The following is a 10,149-nucleotide window of genomic DNA, read 5'->3' as shown; positions in this document are numbered from 1 at the left end:
TCATATTGAGGATAAGATACAAATATATAGGTGAGACCAAGTTGAGTAGAGTGAGCCATATACAACTCCAACACCCCCACTCAAACAAAGGTCTCTAGCTTTGGATGAAAAAACCCTTGGGGAGTTCAAGGGAAAAACCCAAGCCCCTATATAATGTGAAAATATGAACCAACGATGATGATGTGAAAGTGAATTGTGCATCTATGTACAGATATTCAAGTGACTTAGAGATCACAATGTGCAAATGTGGAGTGTGCATAGTGCATGGTACCTAAAAGATTACAATGTCATATGTACAAAGCTATTACAATAGCAAAGAAGCTAATCTAGAAAGAGTGAGGCCGAAGCAACTCCAAGCTATGAGCGCAAGAGGATGAAACGTGACTTGTTGAGGCCTTTGGTCAAAATGCCTGCAATCATCTGGTCACTTGGACAGTGTTCAACCATAATGGCCATACATAATGATAATGGACAACAATGTGCTTTGACTTATTATGTTGAACATAGTCTTTTGCAAGACTAATAGCACTTTGGTTGTCACACCCCAAGGGTGTGCTAAAAAGATGAGAGTGACCAATATCAACCAGCATTTGTCGAAGCCAAATCAACTCATGAGTTGCAAGTGATGCTGCAACATATTCTGACTCAGTCGTAGAAACTGCAACACAACGTTGTTTCTTGTTGGTCCAAGAAACAAGACAACCATTTATAAAGAAGCAATTTCCACTAGTAGATCGCATAGATAAATGTGAGCTTGCCCAGTCTGCATCTGTGTAACGCAAAACAGAAAGAGATTACATAGAATCCGATGTGAGTTGTTGTCGATAGACTAAACCAGAATCTGTAGTGCCTTTCAAGATTTCAATACACGCTTTGCAGCAGACCAATGCTTAAGAGAAGGACATGCAAGATGTTGTCCAAGATAATTAGCAGCAAGCAGAATATCAGGACGAGTGTTCATGCCAACAAACTGAAGACATCCAATCAAGTTAGCATAAGGTTGATTTGTGACCAGTTGACCGCCATTGTCAGAAGTGTTCTTCGTAGAGCTCGCAAGACAAGGTGTGTTGGCTGAATGTGCAGATTCCATACCAAATTTCTGAATAGTATCTGCAATAAACTTTGATTGTGCAAGGAATAAAATACCTTTTGTATGGTTCCGTTGGATTTGAATGCCAAGACACGAGTGAATCTCTCTAAGATCTACCATATCAAATGCAGAAGACAATAAATTGCTGAAGAAATCCCAAATCATTGGAAACAAGGATGGTATCATCCACATAAAGAGAAAGAATCACAAAACTGCTACCTTGGTGTTTTATGTATAAGTTGGGGTCTGAAGAGCAAGAGATGAATCCTTTAGAGGTTAGAAAAAGATCAAATTTTGTATACCAGGCTCGCGAAGCTTGTTTGAGACCATATAGTGCCTTATGGACATGAGCAACAAGGTCTTCTTTACCCGGAATAACAAACCCTTCTGGTTGTTCCATATAAATTTCCTCTTCCAAGTCACCATTAAGAAAAGCAGTTCGGACATCCATTTGATGAGCTTTTAAATCAAATTGAACACCAAATGCCAATAAAACTCGAACACTTGTAATGCGAACAACTGGTGAAAAAGTCTCTTGATAATCAACATCGGCTACTTGGGAGTAACCTTTTGCAACTAAACGTGCCTTGAAATTATCAAAAGATCCATCTGCTTTTACTTTTGTCTTATACATCCACTTACATTTAATAGCTGTACGACCAGGAGGTATTCAGTTAGTATCCATGTACCTTTAGAGATAAGAGAATCGTACTCTGCTTCCATAGCCTCTTTCCATTGATCCTTTTGTGGTGAAGAGATAGCTTCATCATAAGTAACGGGATCTTCAGAAGTAGAAAAAGCATTATCAGCAATATTGTCATCATAAACATGACATGAGCCATGTTCAAAATCAATAGGCAGATCAACAAAAATATCAATACCATCATTGGCAACATTTGGAATGGATGGTTGTGAAGAGGAAAGTTGCTCTATAGGAAGAGTTTCATCATCTAAAAGAAATGAAAAAGTCTGAAGCAATGATTTAGTATCATCAATCATCCATGGACCATGAGCCTCCCATAAGCTGTTCGTTAAAAGTAGCATCACGATTCACAATTACTTTCTTGGAGGAAGTGTCATAGAATTTGTAGCCTTTGGAAGTGTCAGAATATCCAATAAAAATAACTTTAAGACCAAGAGCATCAAGCTTTTTTCGTGTTTCTTTGGGAACATGAATATAAGAAATACATCCAAAGGTTCGAAAATGAGATACAGAAGGAATGTCACCTATCCATGCTGTGATGGGTATCTTACCAGAGGGTGCAGTAGTAGGAAGATGATTATGAATAAATACTGCTGTCAAAGTAGCTTCAGCCCAAAAAACACGAGATAAGCAAGAATGAATCAGCATACATCTTACAGCATTGAGAATAGTGCGATTCTTTCGTTCAGCAACGCCGTTCTGTTGTGGAATAGTGTGTTCATGATGAATTCCACTGTCAGCACAGTAACTCACAAATTCTCGAGAAACATATTCGCCTCCATTGTCACTACGAAGCTTCTTAAGGCGATGAACAGTTTGAAGTTCCGCAGCCTTGTGAAATTGTTTGAAAACAGATAAGGCCTCAGATTTTCTTATAAGTAAAAATACAGTTTTATACCTTCAGAAATCATCAATGAAAGCAATAAAGTAGCGATATTGGATCTCGAAGAAGGTAGAGGTCCACATATATCAGTATGAACAAGATCCAATATGTCATGAGAATGAGTTGTATTTGAAAGAGGAAAGGGTTTACGATTGTGTTTCCCAAGAGCACAAAATTCACAAATTTCCATATGGGGATGGGCTTTAAGATCCATGCCATGAACAAGATCACGACGTTGAAGATCAAGGAGTTTTGAAAAATCAGCATGAACAAAACGGTGATGCCATACTTTGCAATCATGATCACGTGGAGCAGTGACAACATTTGCTACAACATCGTTGAGAGAGAGTTCAAACAAATTACCATTTCGAGGAGAAGTGGCTATAGTCTGTCCATCTTTCTCAATTCGGCATTTGGTATGATCAAATCCAACAAACAGACCAAGATCAACAAGTCTACCAACTGAAAGAAGATTACGTTGAAGATCTGGTACATGTAATACTCCTCATAAAATTCGAGTGGAAGAAGATAAGGTACCAAGAATCTCCAATACCCTTTACTTGACAAGTAGTATCATCAGCAATATAAACAACACATTGAACTGGTAGTGGATAATAGTTATGGAGCCACTTAGACTGATATGTCATATTTCCTGTAGCACCAAAATTGACAATAAAAAGTGATCCATCACGTACATGAAGTATTCTGTTTGAGCAACTGAACATAGGATGCAGCTTGTTTCTGGTACAATGTTGTTTCGATGTTCAGTAGCATATGCTCTATTGCGATTTGTGTCGAATCGACGCTTATAGCACATATGAGTGGGATGATCAGATCGTCCACAATATTCACAAGAAGAAGAAGAAAAGTCTCTAGATAAACGTGGTTGTTTCTTGGTAATATTGTGTTCTTCATCATATTGACGTGCCCAATAATCGTCTTCAGTATGGCCAATTCTGTTGCAGTAAGAACATTGCTTATTAGGAAATTTGAGATGAGAGAAAATATTACCGCGACGGTCACCTCTGCGGTTTCCTCGTTGAAATGGACGCCTTCGAGCATAAAAATCACGTTCCATCTGTTGTGACTCAGTCTCCTCTTGTGAAATCATAGCTGTATCGTGACCAGCATTACGACGTTCTTGAGGTTGAGAGTATTCAATTAAAGACATGCAAGCTTGGTCGAAATCAAGACCATCTTTATTAGAGAGAATAGTAACAATGTTATCATAAGAAGAGTCCTTCACCGTATCAAGGAGAAGTGAAATCAGTTGCTGTTGTGGAAGAGGATCACCGGCAGTAGCAACAAGTTGATTAATAATAGCTTTGAAAGATTCAATATTTCCTGTCATGGCATTACCAACTTCATATTGTAACTTGTTAAGAAACCCTCTCAAATAAAGTATTTTTGTAACAGATTTCTTCTGAAAGTTTGCAATAAGGTACTTCCATACGTCGTGGAAAGTAGGCAGTTCATACATATCAAACAAAAGGGAATCAGTAAGAGCGCAAAGAATATACCGACGAGCTACTTTATCACGTCGTTGCCAATCCGTATAGGCAACATTCCAATCTTCAAATATAGGTCCTTCAGTGATAAGCACGTTATCATTATCCGTATAAACAGGCTGAGGCGGACAAACACGATTTCCAAGAACAACATCAGAGAGTTCACCGCCTTCAAGAATTAAAAACATCTTTGCTTTCCGGCCTAGAAATCCTTGACCTTGGAAAGGAGGAACAGAACGCTGGCCAGAAGAAAAGCCGTTGCCATATCTTTTTGCGAGAAGACGTTGTTGGACGCATTTCTGACACCTCGTTTTTTATACATTTGTACATACGGACATGACGCCCGATGTCAAAAGGGCATGTGGGATTTCTTTTTGTGGGTTTTTTAGCTTGCTTTAGCAAGCACATGTACATGCACTGCAAGTCGCTAGTCTAGTGACAGCTGTCGAACAACTGTAAGTGCCCGTGAGTGAGTTTTTTTAAGTGAGCCTTGTATATAACTTAAACTCATGTACAAACTAGAAAAAGTTCAGCCAAAGATCAGACATTTGCAAGTTTTAGCTCGTTCTGTCTCCTTGGTGCTCTTGGATGCAGTTTTTTGCCCCGCCTAGCCTTCTCTACATGTAGTCGTGCTGGGACAGCCTTTCTGTTCGCGTCAATTTTGCTCATGGGGGCGTATGGAATCAGTTTTAGTCATTTTCAGTTTTCTCGCCAGTCATTTTTTAAGCTTTCTCTCAAGCTTTAAAGTGGCTATGGCAGCCTAGTGGCAAATTGTGTGTAGACAGATTTGGAGGGCATGTATCTATGAATTGATGAATTGATGTTCAAGTTGTGGGTTTGTGATGTTTGATTGTGAAAGGAGAGGCTCTTGTCTTCATATGCATTGGTCGGCGTGTGCTGTAAATCCGTGCTTTGACAGGGTTTTGCTCCTATGTGACATAGTCTTTTGGGTGGGCGACGGCTAGTAAATTCCCAAGGGTCTACTCCTATTGGACTTGCGATGTTTCAGAAGGATTTGGCAAAGCTTTTTGCTTCTTGTAGTTCTCTTTCAACGCTCTTGGGTGACATCACTATAGAGGTGTTCCAGTTTGCTTGTTTCCCAACAACGTATAAGATAAGATCGCAGAATCTTCACACCATATATGGTGATGGGCACAATTGAGAATGAGAGAAATGTGAGGACTGCGTTCTGTCAATGATAAACGCAAGAAGGATGCTCAAGGAACGTCCAAACATGTGAGAGACGTCACCCCAAAAAAGTCAGGGTAAAGGAGACGTTAATAATAAAAGAGTCCTCAAAATAGAGTGGCGTGAAACGCAAGATTGATGGCCACAATACGAATAGCAAAAAGCTAAATCTTCTCGAAAACGTTAACGTCAAAATGATAAGAACGATCGCGGACGCTTCACGAAGAAGTAGGACGAATAAAGCTGCGTCAAGCTCAATTGCGAACTCCTATTGACGCAAACCTAGAACTCAAATCGAAGAGCTTGAGGAAACGAACAAGTTTTGGATGGAAAGTGCCATTGCGCTATGCTTCATCGTGATTTTCCCGTTTCTCCAAATTTTGACCAGAACACCCCCAAAAATTGAGATGAAGTTTAGGGTGTCATCAACAAGAAAACATAATCAACGATTACATTGATTAGCAATAAATTCCACACAAAACACTAATCATATTCTTCTTAACACAAAAGAACCACAATTAACAAGAACCACAATCGCATACACATACTGTTTTCTCACCATGAATTGAATCGGCGCGTTATCATTACCGCTCTGATACCATGTTGAGATGTAGAGAGACAGAGAGAGAGATGAGACAAGAGACACACCATATACGCTCCCAAATACTGATTCATATCGAGGACAAGATACAAATATATAGGTGAGACCAAGTTGAGTACAGTGAGCCATATATAGCTCCAACAAGGGGGGCCTCCAAAGTGGGATAATGATGACGGCAGGTCAAGGTGTCCAAGATACGGGGAATGTGTCCTGAAATGTAGTATTGGAGATGCTCTAGAAGTTCATTCAGACGACTCGTCAAACGAAGCCATGGTGTAAAAGATATGCCAGTTTGAAATTGGAAGGCCTTGCAGATCCCCGACGGACAGGGCAGGTACAGACATGCGGCCAGAACTGGGATCAGTGGATACACATGAAGTGCTTGAGTTGTGGAGCATGCTGATCTTTTCGGTTTTACGTTCGGAGAAAGATATTTTTGACCTCGCTCAGGTCTTGGAAAATCGCATGCAACATGGGGGTATAGCCAAAATTTGCGGATGGCCGATCGGAGTTATGGACATCGAGATGGGCCCAATTCAAGTTGGCAGGCAAGAACGGCAGAAAGAAATCCTCAGATGTCTTTTCTCGTTTTTTGAGTGTGCTTTTCAAGAGCATGAGATGGATGGACTTGGTGGCTTTTCAATCGAGATCTCAGGTAGCGAGATGTAGGGGATTGAAGTTGGGATCACTAACCAGACAAGAGGGAACATGTGATATGTTGCCATGTTCGAAAGTGTCATTCGAAGGCGTGTAGGGGTTGCAATGGAGTGGAGCTCCAAGAGTGTCGAGTTAACAAGAGGATGTTCGGAATTGGTAGGACCAGACAGGTAGCCAACAGACGAGTGCACGGAGCACTGGCCACATGGGAAACAAGCATTAAAAGCCTCCTAGATTATAAATGGAAAAGAAAGGGTGGGCTGGAGTTTTTTTTTTCATAAGACAAGTGAAGGCTTCAAAAGCAAAAAAAGAGGAAAAAAAGGCTGGAGTGAGAGCCTCAGGCAGTGTCGCCGGCGCCATTACCAAAAAAAGATTTTTTTTCTTTTTGCCTTGAAAAAAAAGAAGGGGAAAGAAAAAGAGAAGGAGGGCAGCGGGCTTCGAAAGGAGGAGGTTTTTTTTTTTTCTTTCTTCTTGCTGGGGGGAATTGAGAAGGAGGAAGAAGGAGACCTCCGTGCGCATGCGATCGACGATCGAAGTCAGCACGCAAGGTGTGGTCCGTGAAGCGGTACGAAAAGAGCGAGCACCTTGCAGAGAAGGCGGCTAGTGAGAGCTACCATGAGAAGGAGCTTCAAACATTCGAGGAGTCGAAGCCGCACAAGATTGTGGATTGCTGTGACGCAGCTCGAAAGAGCAAAGGGCTTGCAAAAAAGACAGTCAACGACGACTGCCAGGAGGAGGTGTTGTTGTCGAAGTAAAGCTAGTGGTGAATGTTCCCGTCGAGGCGTGTGCCGACAGAGTCGAGTGGCGAGGGAGGTGTGTGTCCCTCTGTATGGATTGGTGATGGCCATGGCGCGACCTAGAGCAGGCCACATGAGTTTTGCACATGGTGTGTAAAGAAGATGTCATTGCCAAGTTTTTGGCATCGTCTTTCCCCCTTCCCCCCTTTCTTCTTTTCTCGTCTCCAAGGTGTGTGGTGCCGGTGTGTGTGAGCGTGTGCGTCCCCCCGGGTCTCCTCTGCGTGTGAGAGAGAGGTGTCGAGATGTGGAAGAGCTGGAAGCGAGCAATATCGGTGTGATCACTCTCTAGCAATTGTGTAGGTCGTGTGTGCGTTGGGCGAAGTGTAGGCGAGGCCTTGCTAGTGTGAATTGTATTTTTGAAGGTGTTTTCGAGAGGACAGGGGTTTTGTGAATACCCTGAGCTATATAGGGGCCATTGCGTGTGTGTCGGGTGTGTTCCCCATTCCCCCTCTCCAACATCATACTTCCTAACATGGCCTTGCCCGTTGATGGAGCAAGAGACGTCGTGCGCACACTCACACACCCAAACAATTCAACACACCTCAAGGAATTTTCTTTAATTCAAACCCACACACACCACCACTCAAGAGCTTAATAAAAAAACTACCCACAAGCTCGATTCAAACTCCAAATGCCTCAACCTACAAGCCCTTGCTTGCCCGCAGACACTACAAGGTGAGTCAAGTTGATCAACACTTGAAATCACACTTGATGGTGACCAAAATATAGAAGAAAAAACATCACAAAGTCAAAAAATCCAGACACAAAAGGCCACTCTCAAATCATGGAAAAGCCTTCACCAAACTCCACTCTGTTGGACTCCTTTGGAGTAGCGCCAACCCTAATGGCACCGATACAGGGTCACATAGTCTTGTAGAAATCCGCACCTTCTTCCCTCAATTCCTAGCATACACACATGCATGGAAATCTCAAAACTTTGATAGACTCTCCCAAGTGCAAAATTGAAGAGACAAATCTCTCATTCACTCCTCCACACACTCGAAAACAGGACACGAACGCTAGGAGACTGCACTAGACCACCTGTAGGAACCCTACTTCCTTCCCCACACAGAGAGGTGAAAGTGCCAATACTTGGCTTTTAAAATTATCCTTCAGCTCCAGAACTCACAGAAGCGTCATTGATGTGGCAAATGGAAGCCTTTTCATACCATTTTTGGCCAGTTTTTTACCTAGTTTTGGCCAGTTTTGACCCCTGACGGGCATTTTTTGTGGGAAAAACCCCAAACGGACTCCAAAATTCACCAAATTTTTTACGCTTGGTCCTTGATACCCAAAGCACTTTTCCACATCCCCAAATTCTATTTTTGACCACTTCTAGGGCGGTACACACATCACCACAGATCAGGCACCGTAAATAGACAGTTACTGCATGTCCCAAACTTCTTGAGCGGGATGAAAGTACCCATACTTGTTTCTTGCATTATTTAAATTCTAGAAAGTTCAAAAACATTCTCTAGATCCAAAATAAGTAACCTAGAACCATATCCAAGACCTTGACACCCTATCCGGGCGCGAACCTGCCTATTCACTGTTAGGAAATAAGACGTAGCTAAATAGATAATTGAGTAGATTACTTAATGGAGAGAGACAGATTTATATACACGAGATTATAGAGTAGAGAGAGAGAGAGAGAGAGAGAGAGAGAGAGAGAGAGAGAGAGTACACACAATTTACGTGGTTCACCCAATGTGGGCTACGTCCACGGGAAAGCAGCCACTCAATGGATTTAGTACTTCAAAACAAGAAGTAGTTTACAAAGGGATCATACCCTTAATGGAGCTCCCGCCTTGCTTCACTCTCACCACCTCACACTCACCTTGTTGCATCAACTTCACACTATGAAATGTGTGTAGAAATGGCCTCCTTTTATAGGCCAAAAGGGCTGCCCTCTCTTATGAGAGGCAGCCATGAGTAGATGATAATATCATCAAAGAACACTCCAGTGAAGGTTCGATGAGGCCGGAACAGCTTCTCCATCAAGCGGTTGAATGTGGCTGGTGCATTGGTCAAGCCAAAAGGCATGACAATGTATTCGTAAAGACCAAATGTGGTGTGAAATGCGGTCTTTACAATATCTTGATCAAGTATCCTTATCTGATGATAGCCACTTTTTAGGTCAATCCTACTGAAGTAGGTTGATCCTTGTAGCTTATCAAATAGGTCTTCTACCCGTGGAACGGGAAACCTATTCTTCATAGTGATCCTATTCAATGCTCTATAGGTTGCACACATACGATATGTGCCGTCTTTATTTTGCACTAATAGCACCGATGAGCAAAATGGAGATGAGCTAGGCCTAACCATGCCCTTCTCAACTAACTCATGCACTTGCCGCATAATCGCCTCTTGTTGAACTTGAGAAACTCTATAAGGAGGCTTGTTAGGCGGTGAACTTCCTGGAAGAAGTTCAATTGCATGGTCATCATTACCTCGTTTAGGAGGTAGCTCAGAAGGGATGTCGTCAATAAAACCATCTTGAAACCCCTTGAGAAAATTGGATAACTCTAATTCCTTTTGGTTGCTTTTATTTTCTTTTGCTAAAGCATTAGGTTCATTTTGAGAATCTTTAACAAAAGTCATGTACACGGAAAAAGAGCTCTTTACTGACTTGTTGAAAGCTGGTGTATGTACAATGGGGATAGTGTTACCCATTTCCTTAGCATCTATATACATGTCTTTTTCCCTAAACTTAAAGGAGATT

This window comes from Adiantum capillus-veneris, chromosome 26, assembly GCF_014529385.1.
Source record: "Adiantum capillus-veneris isolate H3 chromosome 26, ASM1452938v2, whole genome shotgun sequence".
In the NCBI taxonomy this organism is placed as follows: Eukaryota; Viridiplantae; Streptophyta; class Polypodiopsida; order Polypodiales; family Pteridaceae; genus Adiantum; species Adiantum capillus-veneris.
The sequence above is the reverse complement of the archived record's forward strand: the minus strand, read 5'-3'. Positions refer to the sequence as shown.